We start from the raw sequence: 18,476 nt of genomic DNA, 5'->3' as shown, positions 1-18,476 counted from the left end.
GCTTCAAACAATGTCAGACACACCGTATTACACATGCATGGTGTGTGTGTGCGCGCGCGTGCATTAAGAGTAGGAGTACTTTCAACCTGAGCAGATTTTGCCATTAAGCCAAACTAATTATTAACAATGCTCCACAGATCTACCTGAAACTGAAAATCCAGGAATTTCTCAAATTCCTCAAAATTTATTATAATCATTAATAAAATAATCCTGAAACACACCTGTGAGGTAGTATTATTATTCCCATTTTATAGTTTTGAAAACTGAAGTAACTGTAGGGTTAAATGGCTTGCCTAATGTCAGGGATGAAGTTTTCATGTTGCAGAACTGGCCACAGATCCCACGTCCTTACTCCCAGACATATACTTCATCTGCATGACCATTGTAATAGGTTTATAATTTAAAATGATACTAAAACACAGTTGCGCTGTACAACAGAAAACACAAGTTTTTCTAAAACAAAGAGACGATGAGAAAAAAAGGGATGGAGTTATTAGTACGAGGTAGGGAACTGAATTAAATTGAAAGGATAGCAATGTCTGTTTTCCTTTTACAGCTGCCAAGTAGTAAATTACAGATGTCTCTTGTCCATTAAGCAAATCAAGAAACCGAGGGTTTTTTCTTTGTTTTTTTTTTACATTACCATAAATGTCAGTTAATTATCCTTTCCAGTTATCTGCTATTGGATTACCCACTCACCAGCAACAGTGGCTGCCCAATCATGGTATCATTGAGACCTCTGGGAAGTCATTTAGGTAAAGAGCAGGAAACCTAAAGAAGAATCCAGAGGTGATGCATTTTCTATAGCGTATGAAACTTAACACCCACAGACTCCAACCATAAAAACAATTAAGTACTTGTTATTTATAAATGAAACAATGCATTATGCATTAATATTGAGATGCAATGATACACATTGTGAGATTCAGAACAAGAGCTAATTTTACCAGTCAGTAATCATCCAAAAATGCTTAAATAATAAAGGTTTTCTAGGACTGGCAAATATATATATATATATATATATATATATATATATATATATATATGTTCACACACACACACACACACTAAAGAGTCCCAATTCTAAAAAAAAAAAAAAAAAGTTGCTAAAGAAAACACCCTTGTCTGGTTTCAGCTAATCAGAACCATCTTTATTAGCATTTGTACATTAACAATTATTACCTTCACCAAAATATTTTTAAAAATCCAGTTTTCTCTAATATGGATGAACATGTGTGCCTGGAAGGAAAGAGAACAAATATGGCTTCCTTTTAATTATTTCAGTTTTAAAATACCTGAAAAGGACAATCTACAACTGAAAAGATGGAATAAATGCAACGAGGCCTTCAGAATAATTACGTACTGTTAATTGAAAAATGTTAATCATGTCATATTAGGAGGAAGACAGGGTTAAATTGGTAAAATTTCAATTCACTTAGGCCTTATCTCTTGTTGGAATGAACCAGATGATTAATCCTTAATATTCTTCAGGGATACAGAGAACATCAGCAATTAAATTAACAACTACAAAGTTTATGCTCAGATTCAAAAATGAAAGACAGAAACACTTTAATTTTTCACAAGTTGTTACCTTAATTATCTTCTTATTGCTTCTGTCTCTTCTCCCTCATTACAAAAACACACCCCTTAGTATTCATGGATCCCTTTAATTTGCTGTAGCTCGGCAACTATGTAAGAAATGTCATCTGAGCTGCAAAAGTCATAAATCTTACTTTGTGCATGCTCATTGAAAATAAATTGTTCTGCTGTACCTAGTCCCAGTGTTCATACTGCAAAGTGCTGACAAATTTCTATTTCCCTACAAACAATCAGTAACGTCCATCAAATCTGAGGGCAGAAAGACTTTTTACTAGCATGTAAAGAAAAGTGAATTTTATTTTATGAATACACACACACACTACAAACTAGTGTTTACTGTGTCGAGCTGTATAAAAAATGTGACCATTAGAAGATGCGTTTCCTATGAAACCTATTAATTGTTCAGACATAAAAATAAGATAGTGACACAGTATATTCCTTGCCTCAAAAAACAGGATGATAAATCTGAGTCAAAATTTGGAAGTTGCTGTTTATTTTCCCCTACTTTGTGGGCGGGTGGGGGGAATGATTATATTACAAAACATTCCGGTAGATAATATACATGTGAAGAAACATTAACTGACATTTAAATAGAGCCTGTTTGACTGGAAAAGCAAACAAGAAAATGTAGAACTGGAAGTCTGCTTGGGCTCATTTCTTTAAGGAGCTATAATACTACTCCAAATTATAAAAATAAGAGAGTGGACTGTGTTACAGAATATGTGGAAACTTGTTATCAGTAACTGACTTGATCACACATCACATGATTTTAACAATAATCACTGTCAAAATAAACACTCTCATAGGTCGAATGCAAAAATCTATGTTTCTGAAACATTGGGACTTGACATTGTCATCACTGGGTCTGCTTTCAAAATTACCAATGTTTCAAAGTAAAATGTCATATCCCTGGAGGGCGCCCTCACAACAAATTATTAACCAAGCTCTATTGATCTTCACCCAAATGGCAAAAATCTCAATAAATTTCATCTGGACCTCTACTGAAGCTACAAATGCATTACACCCCCCTACTGACCACAATTTTTATTATCGCTATTGTATTTGCAGGGCAGTCAATTTTACACAGCATAACAAACTGTCAAATGCTAAAATGATTCCCTCTATTACGGAGGTCCATGTATTAAATTTAGTGAGGCACAATATCAAACTTCAAATATTCTAAGGTTTAGAATTGAATGCAGCTGAGGTTAATGTTATGAACCTGACAAATACACTGACATATTAAGTAGCAGATCATTTATTTACATTTGGAACTGTTTTGTTTTTCTGTTCCACTGTATATTTTTAGATTAGCTACACTATTTCAAAATGTGACTATTACTGTGAAGTCCATAGGTACTGCAGAGCACCTATTTTAGTTTTTTATTGTAGATCAAGAATTTCCTGAACATTCTGTTATCATATATAAATGAAATGAAAATTAGTAAGTTACATTACATGTAACAGACTTATTTCAGAAACATTTTAATTTTTACTTTTTGACTCATCAATGATAAAAGCTTCAGATTTATCTATACTTAGCCATGAATACAATGTTGGATTTTTTTAAAAACAGAGTTCATTTCTAAGCATTCTTTTTTGCTTTAAACTGCAGTGTGATAAATGAATATTTAATTTTAGTTTGAAAACACCCAAAATAACATATTTATAAACCTGTACATTTTATTTTAAATATAGTTTCTCTTTACAGGTGCCTGTCTGTACCATTGCAGTGTGATCTCTTGCAAAAAAACAAAACAAAACAAAAATGCTTGCAGAATCATGTAAGTATGGGACCAATCTTTGTCTGCAGAGTTGAGTAAAGTGCTACAGATAATTGAACACAAACAACATTTGCCAAAAAGGCTGCATTAATAAAACAACAACAATAAATGTTGTAACAAAGTCAGATCATGTACCCAACATTTTCTTTAAGGTATATACAGGTATTATTCAACATTGGCCCAATTCATCCTTTCTTGTTGTAAAACCTGAAAAAGGCAGATCTGTGAGGGGGGATTACTGTGTGGATATCCTCGTAGGCCTACCCTACATGTTATTGTTCCAAGGTGTGGCAGCCCCCCGACCTCTGGGAATGGGCTACAGGGCCTGTCCCCAAACTTGGTGGCTCCCCTAGGATCCATGCTGAGGCCCTGAGCTCCACACCTGCTAGCAAGCTGTGCAGCCAGAGACTACCTGTTTACAGCAGTGGCCTCAACAGTCCTCAGAAGAGCTATGCAGAAAATACAATCCAGCCTTAGGTGTAACTTCCACAGAGTCAGAGAAGGAACCATTTATTCTTCCACCTCCTCCCAGAACACACTGTCTCTGGCTGCTCCCCCTTCCAAGTGGAGGTGGATCCCCAAGTATAGCTGAGCCACCCTTCAATACACAAATCTAGGGAGCATGACTGGGGCCATTATTTGAACTTGTCCTTTTCAGAAACCATGATAACCATGATAGCAAAAAATGTATGCAAGAGAAAGTGCAACGCAATCTCCGCAACTCCAGAGAGAGGCTCTAATGGTCTCTGCTCTTGCCCTTTATGGTATCTCCTTTGCTACAGGCATATTTCATCCTGATAGCCCTGGCTAGACACTGTAGTTCTCGGTCCCATAAAAATACCTTATATCTTGGCAGTTCAATTATTAAATAGTTTTAGCTAGATGCCTAGTATTGTAATATAGCATGTTTTCCTTTCCCACAGGAAGCAGCAACTCAGAAATATGGCTCCTACTCCTGAGATGGAAGAGGTGACGTTCTGGTGGAAAGCCCATCTCCAGTGCCGGTGCTAGGCATAAGCAGACTAAGCAACTGCTTAGGACACTGATCAGCTCCAGGGGCCCCCCTATTTGCTTTTTTAGTATGTGTTGTGTGTTTAGTATTCCTGCTTAGGGCACCAATGGGCTAGCACTGCCTCTGCCCATCTCTCTGCCGGCATAGCTAGTGCAAGCATTGGATTTGCTGTCTTCATTACTGAAAGCTTTCCTTCCCATTCTAACTGAGATAGGTGCTGCATTAATAACTGTCTGCAAGCAAAAGATGAAGCAAATTGGCTGAATGATTAAAAACAATCATTAAATATTTAAACAACAACAAAGTGGTGTGGCGTTTTTTTTTTTGTTTGATTTTTGTTTGTGCAAAGTTAAACTACTGGCACTGTATCCACTTTTGCTGCAATCCCTTTCCTCGAAAGGTAAACCATTTAAAATAATCTGAGGCACTCACAGCTCTCATACTGCCAGCATCTCCCTGCTTTCCTGGGAACAGAGCAGACTGGCAAATACTCTTGCCATTCAAAGACTCCCCACCACTCACCACAAACAACCTGGACCACACAGTTCTCAAGTGGCTTTCCTTGGTCTTCTGCTACATCAGCAGAAATTGAGCTTCTCTCATCCAAAACCCACATTTTGTTGTTCATAAGCCAACCTCCTCACTTCCATTATACAAACTTCACACAAGTCAATGAGGAACAGCACACTTCACAGTTCCGTGAGTAGAGCTAATGGCACCACTTCTATCATTGACGAGACTTTAATTAGCTCATAAGTCTGTCACTTGCTGATGAAGTATTTATTTTCATGGAGCACAGTTTTGTAACTTATGAATTACAATAGTGAATGTAGAAATAATACACATTTTAGCAATTATTAAATGTAAAACCAGTATTCTAAACTACAACTATCTGATTTACAGGCAAAATCCATTTGCATAAGGTACATTTAGGTTGTTTAAGACTTTCCATTATATAGGATTCTTCTGGCCATTTTTTATAAGTTCTATCACCTCTATTATTTGCAATGGTTCTTTGAAGTTTGGCAGGGAGAAAGCCCTGGGGTTAGAGATGTAACTTTTACTTGTCTCGCTAAATTCGATTCATGTTTGGTGGTGATATAAACAGTTAGAAATCACCTTTTTTCTACTTGAATTTCTCAGGGAAATTTTAGCAGAGTAACAAACTAATGGAACATGAGCATTCTAAGGGCCACTGAAGCAGCAGCAGCAGCAGCAGCACCATCACCAGCCACTATGCTTCAAACAGTCAGGAGCTGCTAGAGCAATATAGTGGTGGGGAGACAGGGAAAGCCAGGCCATAAAGTGGGCCAGGTGAGGTCTACTGACTAATTAGGTATGCTGTCTATTTTAATTTTATTAGAATAGCAGCCTTTGACATCAGTGGCCATGTGATGTTGCTGATTTTGTAAGGCTATCTGAATTGACCCTTACATCAGTTCACACTTTAAAAACAAACAAACAAAACCCCCAAACTTTTTATCAAGACAAAGATACAATAAAATATTAACTTATTACATCATACGTTACTTATTCAGGATTAGGGTAATATTTGAAGAACTTTGCTAAAGATTTTGGCTTGCTAGCTCTTGTAAGTAGGCTAAAAAGGGTGATCAAATTTCTAAATACCTATCCTCCTTTTGTGTTTGTGTCTCTTGTGTATGTATTTGGTGTGAAAGCTTTTCCATTACTAGGATAGTCCTTATTTATTATACTACATTTCCACAGAAGGAAGACTCTCATTTTTGCAATAATGTGCAATACAAAGTCTGGCTGCTAACAATAAAAAAAAGACATTAATTTGTCATTCTGTTTAAATTATAAATCCTTTACTGAAGCAAAAAGTAAGCAGGTCAAGAGATTTCTAGGAATCAGGCATTTTGTCATAAGATGAATCTCTTTAATAATTTCCTCCCAAAACTGTCTAATTTCTGGAAGCGGCCACCTCATGAGCAAGCATGTCCCCCATCCCTGTAAACTGTCCAACAGAGCGCCTTCTTAGTAGCAAAAATATGATGGATCTTAAGTGCCATCTGTTGTCAGCTACATACATTTAAACAGGTAAAGGAATCTTTAAAATATTTAGGAAAAATATTGTGGAGAAACATAAAAATTACCCTTCAATGTGCAATAAAATAATAAAAGGCTTAGAGGAATGAAATATATATGAAATTCTTTGGCTAGGTAGGGAAGCCTCAGTAAAGATGAATGTCCTCCCAAAGTTATTACTTTTGTTTCACTGCATCCCTGTAGGTATCCTCAATGTGATGTTAAAAACATGGTAGGATTTTTTAGGGGCTATCAAAATTTGTATGGAAAAATACAAGATAAAAGGGTGAGCTCTCAAGTCCTCTATAAGCATACAAAGTGGGGGGGACTCCCTTTCCCTAATTTCACATGTTATTATTATGCATCACAATTGGGCTAACAATAGACCATCCTAACACCTGCTAAAATTTGAACAAGATTTATATATATTCATATACCATATATAGGTATTCATAGTAATTGATGGGTTAAAAAGACATTTAGGTCACCAAAGAAAAAAAATATAATTTTTTTTAAAATCACCCATTTATCCATACTATCTGATGAGCTTTAGACAATTTTTTAAAAATTCCTGTTGCTGAGGCCCTCTCCTTTAACTATTTTAATGAATAATCAGGAATGCATCCCTAGGAAATATCAAAATGACTATTCGTTGTGGGTAAGAGTTGAGATTACTCAATTCAGATAGCTGTTCTGGAGTCCTGATCTGAAATTATACCAAGCGTTACGTATGAATGTGAATAATATAAAGATCCCATATTTTCAGTATTTACTAGAGAAACATTTTATTGCGAAATCTGGGTACAAGGCAGGTCTATCTAGACCTTTAATCACATTTGAAGAATTGACCCAGGAGCAAACTGGAACAAAAGGTTTAATTTTTAGGATATATACAATTTTGATACGGAAAAAAATGATATGGATAAGAAAATAACCCAGATGAAAAGATGGAGGAGGGATTTGGACAAAGAAATTGATCTGGATCTCTATATGGGAAAGGGGATATACATCTTCAATTTTTGTAGCTTGCTCTTTCTTCTTACAGATTCCAAAAGGATTTTCTCTTCCTCCCCACTGGCTGTCACCTGTAGGGTCCCACAAGGTTATATCTCCTCATCCTTCTCATTCAATGTGTCTATAAAGTCACTGAGGAGATTATGGGATTCGTGGGTTTGACAATCCATCAATATACTGATGGTACTCAGCTCCACATCTCTGTGCCATTTGATCCAGATTCTAGTTTCACTGTTTTCCCTGTGTCTGGCTAAGAAAGGGCCCTGGACCTTGATCAGATGACAGTAATGCTTGTTGGTGCAGGGGAGCATCTACAGCAATAAGCTGAAAGAGTCTTTGCAGCAACTTCATGTGTCTTTTGTCAACAGAGGTCACACTCCAGGACTTTGATGGATCTTTCACTCTTTCTGGGTTCCCAAGAGGCAGCAGAAGTAGTCCATAGTGCCTCTTTTGGCTGTGGCCACTCCTTTCTGATATGGGCCTCATGAGGGCCACCACTGCCTTTGTCACCCCGATACCAACTACTGTAATCATGAAGACCACTTTAACAGATTCAGAATGAAGCAACCCATCTCCTGAGTAAGATACACAGCTCCTAAGATAACAGCTACTCTGGCTCCAACTTCAATAAACTAGTTTCCAAATATAATTTGAGGTGTCAGCATTCATGGTAAAAGCTCTGAATTGTCTGGGATCTATTTAGTTGAGTGATTTACCTCTGACTTTCTAACCCAGTGTTGATAGCTTTTATTATAAGTGAGGTGACATTTGGTTTTTTCCCTTAAGCCCCAGCTCTTAGAGATGTGTAATTAGGTGAGACTTCTGTGCGGAAAACAAAATTTCAAGTCCTCATAGTTGGGGAGAAAAGCTTGAAAACATGAACTGAGTGTACCCCAAAAATTGGAAGGCATAAAAAGAATCCACATTTTTTAATCTCATTTTTGAGAGCCTGACTCATGATTGTTTGGGGTTGCACTATTGCTAACCCATTGCTGCAGATAAAGCAGGTTGAGTTGCAATAGCCATTGGTTCCTAGAGTAATCCTAGGAATTCTAGCAGGGATTTCTCCCTTGAGGACATTTGACTTTGAAACTCATTCCAACTGGTCGTCTGCCAAAGTCCAAGTTCAATGACCTTCAGGGTTCATTTACTGCTAATACACAGGATATGCAAGATGCTGTGTGATTAATTCTTTCAGTTTAGTAAATCTTTCCTTTTCTTTTTAATACAAACTGAACCTGTTTTGCTCTGCTTTTAGTAGTTAATTTGTTATTTGTTTGTTTTGCTATTGTTTTTAACAGTTGGTCAAATCCAGATAGAGTATGGCTCCAAATAATATCCACGCAAGAACATCTTACGAAAAAATAAAGCTAATTGCAATAATACAGTGGAAATTATATATATTAACATTCTTGAAAAGATTAGAAAAAGTAGTGCACAGAGAAAAGAAAATTATAATATTTTAGAGCCTTAATAAAGCTTCAGAACACTCCTATGTGGTAAATATCTTGCTTTTATAAATGAGGAAATTTAGGCACAGAATGATCTATAGGGTATGGCCAAGAATTTGACTCTAATCTGACTACAGCCAGTTGACATTCTCTTTCTGTGACACACACACACACACACACACACACACACACACACACACACACACACACACACACACACACACACACACACACACACACACACACACAAAAAGGTCAAACTAATAATAAAATACAAGAGCATATTTTAAAAAACATTATTTTGATCTTAATTTATTTACACATCACAAAACATTCATTTAATCACATGTGGCACGGCACAAATTTAATTCAAGAGCCAGACTGTATTAAAAATGAGTATACTTTTTGCTTAAGTATTTACCTGAGATCATCACAAGCTGTGTAAACTGCTTACTTGCTCTCTCACCTCAACAGGAAATTGTATTTGCACATTTGATAAGGATAAAGGATACCTTCTGCACTTGAGAGGGGATATGTACATATTTGTATAATTTAATGATATTTTGAATCTCTGGCAGATAGGTGCTGTAACAAAATAATAATAAAAAAATCAGACACATCTACCCAGAAAAGGGAGCCTAAAAGATGACTGCTAGGAATGCATCTGCAGCTAGAACACCCTAAAATGTGATCAGAGAAAACTGGCCAAAAACTATATTTGAAAACTCCCTCACTCCTCTTTTTTATTGATATTTAAACAATTATTCTGTTATGTGCATCAGACAGTCAGACAGACAGTAGAGACAGAGGAAGAGAGTGTATGATCTTCTAGTCAATGGAAGGAAAAATCTGGGAGAAGACAATCTATAAAAGTTTCCCATCTGGACATCAAACATGACCAGAATAATGAGCTGGCTTTAGGCAGGGAGTAGCCATCTCTTAGAAACTATTATAGTTTAAAAATGCAAGGTCTGCAAATTTTCCCAACCCTTCAGGCTGCTTGTTGAATTAGCTTTTCTTGTTGTCTGTCATTTGGGCTGCCAGCAACTGTCTTAAAAAGATATACACTAGTGAGGGGTTTGGATGATAACTCAAAGGTTTTTGTGACCTGTTTATGATGAGACAAGGTGGTATATTATATTCGAGACTCCAGAAGTGTACAAAGGAACCTCACAAAAAATGTAAAGACGTTCCAAGTCACCTGAAGACGTGAAGAGCATATGATTTCACAAAATTCATGTTAAAAGAAATTAAAATATTCCCAGAGCTGTCGCACTGATTGGGATGGAGGGGCAGTAGCGATCCCACCCTCCTACCGGCTTCCATATAGGGGGAATGTCCAGAATGTCCAATGTCAGAGATGAAAGAAGCAAAGCAGTAGCAATATCCTCCTAATATCCCCATTGTATGGAGTGATACTAAAGATATTTTCTTTGTCTTTGGTAGGTTCAACTTGACCATCTCTTTCCTGCACTATAAAGCAGTGTAATACACCTAGACAAAGAGGGAAATGTCTACACTGAGGATTTGAGAGGCACATGTTTAAATTCATTCCTATTCAGCAAAAGCACTTAAGCACATATCTAACTTTGACTTAAATGGGTCATAAGAACGTGCTTAAAGTTAAGCCTGTGCTTAAATGCTTTGTTGAATCAGGGCCTTAATGCGTCATTTCCTCTATATATTTATTAAATAATGAAGTATGTTAAGTTGTCGGCTTCAACCAGGCAAAGAAACCACCTCAGCTTTTCCCCGTGTAAGACCACCTCCCTGTAATAATGTAATTTTGCCCTTTTCATTTCCAGTCTAGCGCAGAGCAATCTACTGTACATACCAAGAAACGTTTCTTGAAAATTACTGCAAGCATTTCACAGGAATATCTAAAATTGGTCCTACAAACATAAAATAAAATGAATTTGAAATGTGATTTTTTTGATGGGTTAGGCTCATGTAACAGTCTGTTTGCAAAATACTCTATTACAAAGCAATAATGGGAAGGGGGGGCAAACGTGCAGAATCCATATGATGACAGGTTGCTGATACAGAGCGCATTTCATATCCAGGAATTCTTTCTTTTAATGATCCTTAGACAGACATCTTTAATGTCTGCCTCCTTAATCCACCTTAAAAGTTAGCAGTGGAGGGATGCTTAATGAATCATTTAATTGCAAGTATCCTGGCATGTCTCCAAACAGCATACATCACATTTTTCAGTGCCTCCAGCACGTGGTTTCAATGCAGTTTCTTTTCCAAAGGGGTCATTTTCAATCAGTAATGCACTAATTAAACTGAAACGTAGATTTAAACTTCTACAAAACTCAGAACATGCTCTTTGTTTACTTATGAAGAGTGAAGCCTTTCCAAGTAAGTACTGTAAGTGGAACAATATTATGGTTGAGGATTTACATTTAAAAAAAGATTTTCCATAGTTATTTGAAAAGCTTTCTGAGCAGAGGTGAACAGAGGTCAACACATCAGCCACAAGTTTCCGCAAAGGTTCTTTCACAGAGGCTGCAAGGTCTTAGAGACAGTCCCTTCTTGACCCTGTAAGTATCTGTTGTCCAGTGCAATCTAAGGGCTTTTTAAAATACCTTCCCTGTGGAGCTCTACTGTTACTACTGACATGACCTTCGAAAAAACCTTTGGGGCAGATGCAGAGATGACTAGTTACATGACCTTCGAAAAAACCTTTGGGGCAGATGCAGAGATGACTAGTTCCTTTTCATAGGGGGAAGGGGAGGACACAATGTAAAGGGATGGGGCATGTGACCACCCCCCACATGTCATCTCTGGGAGGAATCTTCTAGCCCCACCTCCCTGGGTCAGGGCAGCCAATCCCTCCAGCTCCTTGGGGGCTGGGGTGCCAGGGAGAGGCGCTGAGCAAGCTGGAAATGTGCTGGGAGGAAGAGCAGCAGCAGGATAGAGTCACCCTTCCCCACCAGTAGGCCGAGCAGCACAAGTCCTGCAACTCGGCAACTCGTCGCTCACAGAAATACCGGGGTGGAGGGGGGATTTGACCCATTCCCCCCCTCCCCCACATCACCTCTGGGCAGATGAAAGGCCAAAAGGGAATAACCTGTGTTGAAAGCAGTCCAGGCCGACAGTAAAATGTAGGAATCATTTGTGAGATGGGCAAATCGCCCTGTGGAAATATGCATCTTGAAAGTTGAGGGCTGTGAACCAATCTCGTGGATCTAGTGACAGAATTATTATGACAAGTGTCACTATTTTGAATTTGTGCCTTCACATAAGTGTTGAATAGCTTCAAATCTAGGATGAATCTCCAGCCACCATTCTTTTTTTGGTACCAGGATTTACCTGAAATAAAACCTCTTCCCTCTGCTCTGTGTGGGAACTGGTTCTATAGCACACAATCATAGGAAAGAGTCTATTTCTTGATGAAACAAACTCTTACGAGAGAGGTCCCTGGAGAAAGAGGGGGAAGTGTAGTTGGCTGGTGGAAGAATAGTGAAGTGGATAATGAACCCTATGGAGATGATCTCCAAAACCCATTCGCCTGTAGTGATTAAATCCTAAGCCTACCTAAAGTGGTAAGTGCCACAGGGTGGAAGGCAGGTGAATTGCTATAGCTGGTAAGGATGAGAATGGCAAGTCAGACCCTCGACCAACCCATCAAAATTGTTGCTTGGAGGTGAAAGGCTGAGAGGTGGATGGTTTCCTTCTCTGGAATCTCTGTCTCTTCTGATGTGATTCATGAGACCTCTGGGAGGTTGGGAATTGGGCAGAATGGGATTTCTGAGCCATCAGGGACTTGCCAAACCTTTTCTTGCAGGTCGGTGTTCAGATCCTAAGAACAAAGTAGCTCTGGAGTCCTTTAATGTGTGCAGAGAATCATCTGTGCTGTCCACAAATAATTTAGAGTTATAGACACATCAAAAGGAAGGTCTTCCACATATTCTGGACCTCTTTCAGAAATCCGAAGAGCTGAAGCCAGCAAGGCTGTCTCATAACTATCACTGTAGGTTGTATGGGTGGCAGTATTAGCAGCATCAAGGGACGCTTCTAGTGATGTTCTGGCAAGCACCTGGTCTTCCACAATAATTGCCTGGAATTGCTCTTTTTGCTCCGATGGTAGATGGTAAACAAAAGAGTTAAATTTTGGGTAATTTATATGTCATGATTAATGCCTTGTAATTGGTGACTCTGAATTGTAAGTAGGCTGACAAATAAGATTTTCTACCAAGTAGGTCTAGATGCTTATGATCTTTGTAATGCGGCACAGATTTAGCATGGTGCTGTCTTCCACATTTGTTAACCATGTTGACCACCAAAGAATCAGGAGAAGGATGAGAAAATAAAATCTCTGAGTCTTTTGCTGGAATGTAATATTTCTTATCTGCTCTCTTGCATGTAGGTGGAACAATAGCAGGGGCATGCCAGATGATCTTTGTGGGGTCCAGAAGGGCCTCATTGATAGACAAGGCTATGTGGGCAGATGAGACTGTATGAAGGATGTCAAGCAGCTTATGATGAGGTTCTTTAACCTCCTCAAAAGGGATCTGCAAGGAGACAGCAATTCTTTTGAACAAATCCTGAAACTGCTTAAAATCACCCACCAAGGATGGAGGAGGAGGCATAACTGCGTCATCCAGAGATGAAGAGGAGATGTTGGTTGGGGAGAGAGACCTCTTCATTGGCTCTAGCTTCCTGCTCCTCAAAAGTTTATTTTGAGGTTCTGGTCTTCTACAGAGAGTGATGAAGGCTGCTTTTCTCTGTGAAGGGTGGTGCTCGAAGCCCTGGAAAATTGTTGGTGATAGGCCCAAGGGTGTTCGGACCCAGGGGTCCCAGTACGGTCAAAAAGATGGTGCATAAAGCATAGGATGGGGCACCCAGGGATGCCCACACCAGCAAGATGGTGGCTGAGACATTGTGTCATGAGTGGTCACAGGCTAATCAGAGACTTCCTGAAAGGGGCCTCTATAAGGGTGAGGAGGAGAGCCCTGGACCTTAATTGGGAGACTGAGTCAAGATCTTAATCAGAATCCTCTTCCTTAAACTCATTATGGAATGGTGAAGCACCCAGAGAAATTTGAAGTGAAACTTTTAGTACTGGGAAAATTTTGATGATCTCGATGCCCTTGGTACCAAAAATATGCCAGAACTGAGCAGCAGAGAATTCGGTGTCTCAGAGAAAGTCAGGTCTCAGGGAAAATGCAACTCCTGAGGTACCAAATGTGCTGTCAGCATCGACTCCATGGTCTGAACTGAAGTAACAGCAGCCAAGGGAGCTGACAGTACTGAGAATCTCAGCCACTCCGAGGGACATGTGGTTAGAGACTGAGTGGGCTTCTTCAGTACCAATGAAGCAGAGGAAAAGTTCTTCTTGTAACCTCGGTTTGCTGAGGGTACAAATGATCTCTACAGGCACTAGACTTTGCCATCTTTTCATCTATCAGTGCCCTCAGCACCGGAGAAACTAACACCTTCCTGGGCACCAGACTGGAGAGCAGATGATGCTGAAGTAGCTGAAGACACCGACAATCTTGGCTTTTTTGAGGTATGGTACCATTTGCAAGCCAAAAGAGCAGGGGTCAGACAGGAAGAGGAAGTATAAAAGCCAGGCTTTGCAGCTCAGTCAGGGGGAAGCCGCTGGGTGGGAAGGATGTCCCTTCCCCAGCACTGGGGCTTGAGCCCAACCCCACTAAAGGGCCACCCGAGTTACCTACTGACTGGAGCCTGCCAGCGGCTACTGGGAAGAGCTTCCTTCAGTCTGTGACTTGCCAGAGCTGCCCATCACCAACGACTTAGAGGAGTTACCAGATTCTAGCAACCCTCAGGGCCTGCGAGGACTGTGTCTCGCAATTTACCCCCGGTATATGGATCGCAACTGGAGATACAGGTACCTGGGCACAGGGGCGGAGGAAGTAGCCCAGGGATACCGACATCAATCAGATTGTGCTCAAGCCTGAGCACTATTCATCGCATTTTGGCTGGAGCCCCACTGATCCAGTGGCAAGGTGCCCTGCCACTGTTAGGGTCCAGGGCTGAGATTCAGTGAAGTCAAATGGACCTGCGTCCCCCTATCCTCTTGCCACCCTGCCTCTGGTGTGGTAACCTCACCTTGCCCTGCCTGAGGGCCTGGGCCATAGACTGCTTGTTTTGCTTACCCTGCCCTGACCGAGGGCCAGGGCTACTGATTCTTTGCCGGCCCCGCCTTGACCGAGGGCCAGTGCTATTGACTAGTTATTGGCCCTGCCTTGCCCTAGGGATTAGACTCTAGACCAGGTGTCGCCGTGCCCTACCAGAGGGCCTGGGCTCCTAGACCCCTGAAGGGCAGGGTAGCGAAGCATTGTGACCTCCCTCAGAGGCTGACACCCCAGGTTGACCCCAACCTGTTACAGTAACAGATGCACTGGGAGTGTCTGTTACTTACTGAGATTGCTTTCCTGCATGACAGACAATGTTTGAAATTGCAAAACCGGTCAGAACCTCCCAGTGAACAAGAACTACCTTATCTAGTAACTAATATCAATATATATGAATTTTAAAAAAATACTTAAAAATTATTTAAAATCTAGGAAGCTAAAGCTACTACCACTTATTAAGTGATTACAATAATACTAAGAACTACTATAAACTAACCACTAGAAAAAAAAGTGGGACATAGCTGAGATAATCTCAAGAGGGACAACTGCCAGAGCTCCGTCTCAGGACGAGGCACTTGAGAAACCGAGGGTGCTTCGCCCATGCAGTGCTATATAACAACGGCACGGGGCTGACTAGCATACACGTGTGGATCAAATAAGCACTACTATGTGAAATCTCCAATCAAAGGCACAGAGGGTGCAAGTGCACCTAGAGTGGAACATCTATAGGGATACTACTTAAACAACAACAGGATTTTCCACAAGAGAACTTCCAAGAGATACTTCAGACTGTAAATATCAATTTAGGAGCTACATTACCTCTCAACATCACTTTGTTCATCTACTCTCTATCTTTCTGTCTCCCTCCCTCTCTCCTTCCGTTTGTCTTACTACTACTTTTAATGAACCTTCCAATACCCACTTAAGCAACTCAATAAATAGCAATAACAAACAGAGTAAATAGCATGGTACATAATCACTCTATAGCCTTGTCTTGGTGGAGAAAAGGGTGTTTTTCAATAGGTAGCTAAACTGAGTCAGTTTAATGTGACTGAAAGAGTCTGTTAAGATGCATGCTATCATGGGTGAAGCTGTGCTCACTAGCAGGTATTTTAATTCAGGAGAGAACTTAGTCTAAAATGAAGCCAGCTAATAAGGCTTCACACATTACCCTGCATCTTAGCAAGGCTTTTCAATCAACCACATTAAATTTATTAAGCTGAGCTAACACAATTGAAAAATGCATAATTTTTTCTTGTGAGAACATACCCCATCTGTTACATTAATTTCAGGACTGCACTGTAGTAGAAAAGTTACACCTGTGTAACTAAACAGGTTTAAATTGACTTAGTTGCACCAGTACAAACCCCTAATATATTTGCACTTAACCCCATTTAAACACCACTTATGTAAAGTTTAGCTTAGTTTGAGAACTGTTTGCTTTAAATTCATAAGTTGTAAACAAACAAATTTCTTTCTTATGTTACCAATAACTCCTTAAATGCCTCTCCTGGGGGGATGTACAGGGGAAATAATCCAAACAGAACAAGATGGTCCATTAAACATGGGTCACAAGCACCAAAGTTTAATTCCAGCGGTGAGGGGTGGGGAAGGATTACACAATACAATGTACCCAGTCTGTTGACGGTTAACATTAAAATCAGAATCATAGTAGGGAATCCATAATCCACATATCAAACAAAATAGCCTGGTTGTAATGTTTATCTGAAGTAATGTATAGCACTAGAAGAAGCCACAGATTCCATAAACTGAATTCCAGTTAAGAGTGTTAACTGGAAGACAATTTACTAATGCACATGTTCTGGAATGTGGCAGGAAATTGCATACTGTTGATAGACTTTCAAGTTATGTGGTGTTCCCTAACACATGGTATTCAACATCTGACTCCTCACTGACATGAAAAGGCATTTATTTTCATCTGATCCTAGATGTCTTCATAATCAGAAGAGATTCTACACACATTTCTAACTGCTGGAGTAAGCGTGCATACACACACGTGCACGCTTTTAAGTAACTGCCTTGTTTCTGCTACCCTGGACCTGAGGCTTAGACATTAATAACCACTTTAATATCCTGATTCTCATGGGAACTAACTTTAGTTTACTTTAAGAGTTCATAAATGGAATAATTCTTCAAAATAATTCCATCTATTCCCACTTAAAGTCTTGAGTGAGAATGTTTGATTTTTTCCCCTACTATTAGCAAATCTATGCATATAAACATGTAACAAATAAAACATCAACTTTCTCTCCAGATAAGAAATCTACTCCAAGGTGCAGAAACTTTTTAATATGACACATGGTGCTCATTTTAGTTAGTTTTAAACAGCAGAATCTGTGTTATAAATAGAGATTATTCTTTATAGATACTTCACTTGACAAATGTAGTGCTTTTTTCCTGTTCATGAGCAGTTTACAAATAGGTTGATTTTTTACAAATGTGTTCACTATTCATAATGCTCAAAAACCTCTGCAAACCAATTTCAACCAAGAGATTGTTCACAAACCGTTAACATCAACTTTTCAGTACGTGTAACACAACTGCTCTCCTAGGTCACATGGTATTGTTTCTATTTCATCTCTGCATGACAAACTTTTTGAACGGAGAATAACGGATGCCACACACACTAAAATGAAGAGTGAACAGTTGTTTGCACATGAGTATCATTGTTTGAATGGAAATTGGTATTTACAGAGGTTGAGCAAGTCAACCCTGTGCAGAGTGCCAGTACGTGGCCAATATAGTATTTACAACCCACATGAGAGGGGGAACCAGTAATATTCTGAACAGGGGTGAATTTTTTTCACAAAAAACAGCCATTTCTACTCATATGCCTATAAACCTAAATGCACATAGCAAATAAAGAGGAACAGGAACATGGTGGAACTGAGCAGCCTTTTGAAATTTGATCAGATGTTCTCAAACACTGTGTATCAGTACTTGACAGGTCTAACTTTTTCTGAACTAGGCTACATAGCTCAAGGGGGGCAAGACCTATGCCAGCAAGTATCAATTAACAGTTACCCCCTCATCATTTCCTCACTGCATTAAATTATTATTAATAAAATTGAGGACATAGACCTTTGAACCAGAGAGTTTTGGCTATGTGATTTTTTTTGCTATCTTGGGGAGGCACTGGACAAAGTATATGTCAGGGGTGGCCAAACTGTGGCTCGTGAACTACCTGCGGCTTTTTTACAGTTAAAGTGCAGCTTGCACAGCCTCTTATGCCACCCCCTTCCCTTCTCCTCCCGCCCCTCTCCCCATTCTGCACCTACTAGACTGGGGTGGAAAGCTCGGAGCTTTTACCCTGTGGTGGGGGACGGGAGTCTCCAGGGAGGTGAATAAGTTTGGCCAGCGGTGGTATATGCAATCATGAGCCACATTTCCCTAAGGGAAATTTTTGCTTTCATTCCATAGGCTGAAGTCAAACATTCCT

Source organism: Emydura macquarii, unplaced genomic scaffold, assembly GCF_026122565.2.
Source record: "Emydura macquarii macquarii isolate MOO-44397 ecotype Brisbane River unplaced genomic scaffold, CSIRO-AGI_Emac_v2 contig_1348, whole genome shotgun sequence".
Classification (NCBI taxonomy): Eukaryota; Metazoa; Chordata; order Testudines; family Chelidae; genus Emydura; species Emydura macquarii.
Note: the sequence above shows the minus strand (reverse complement) of the source record.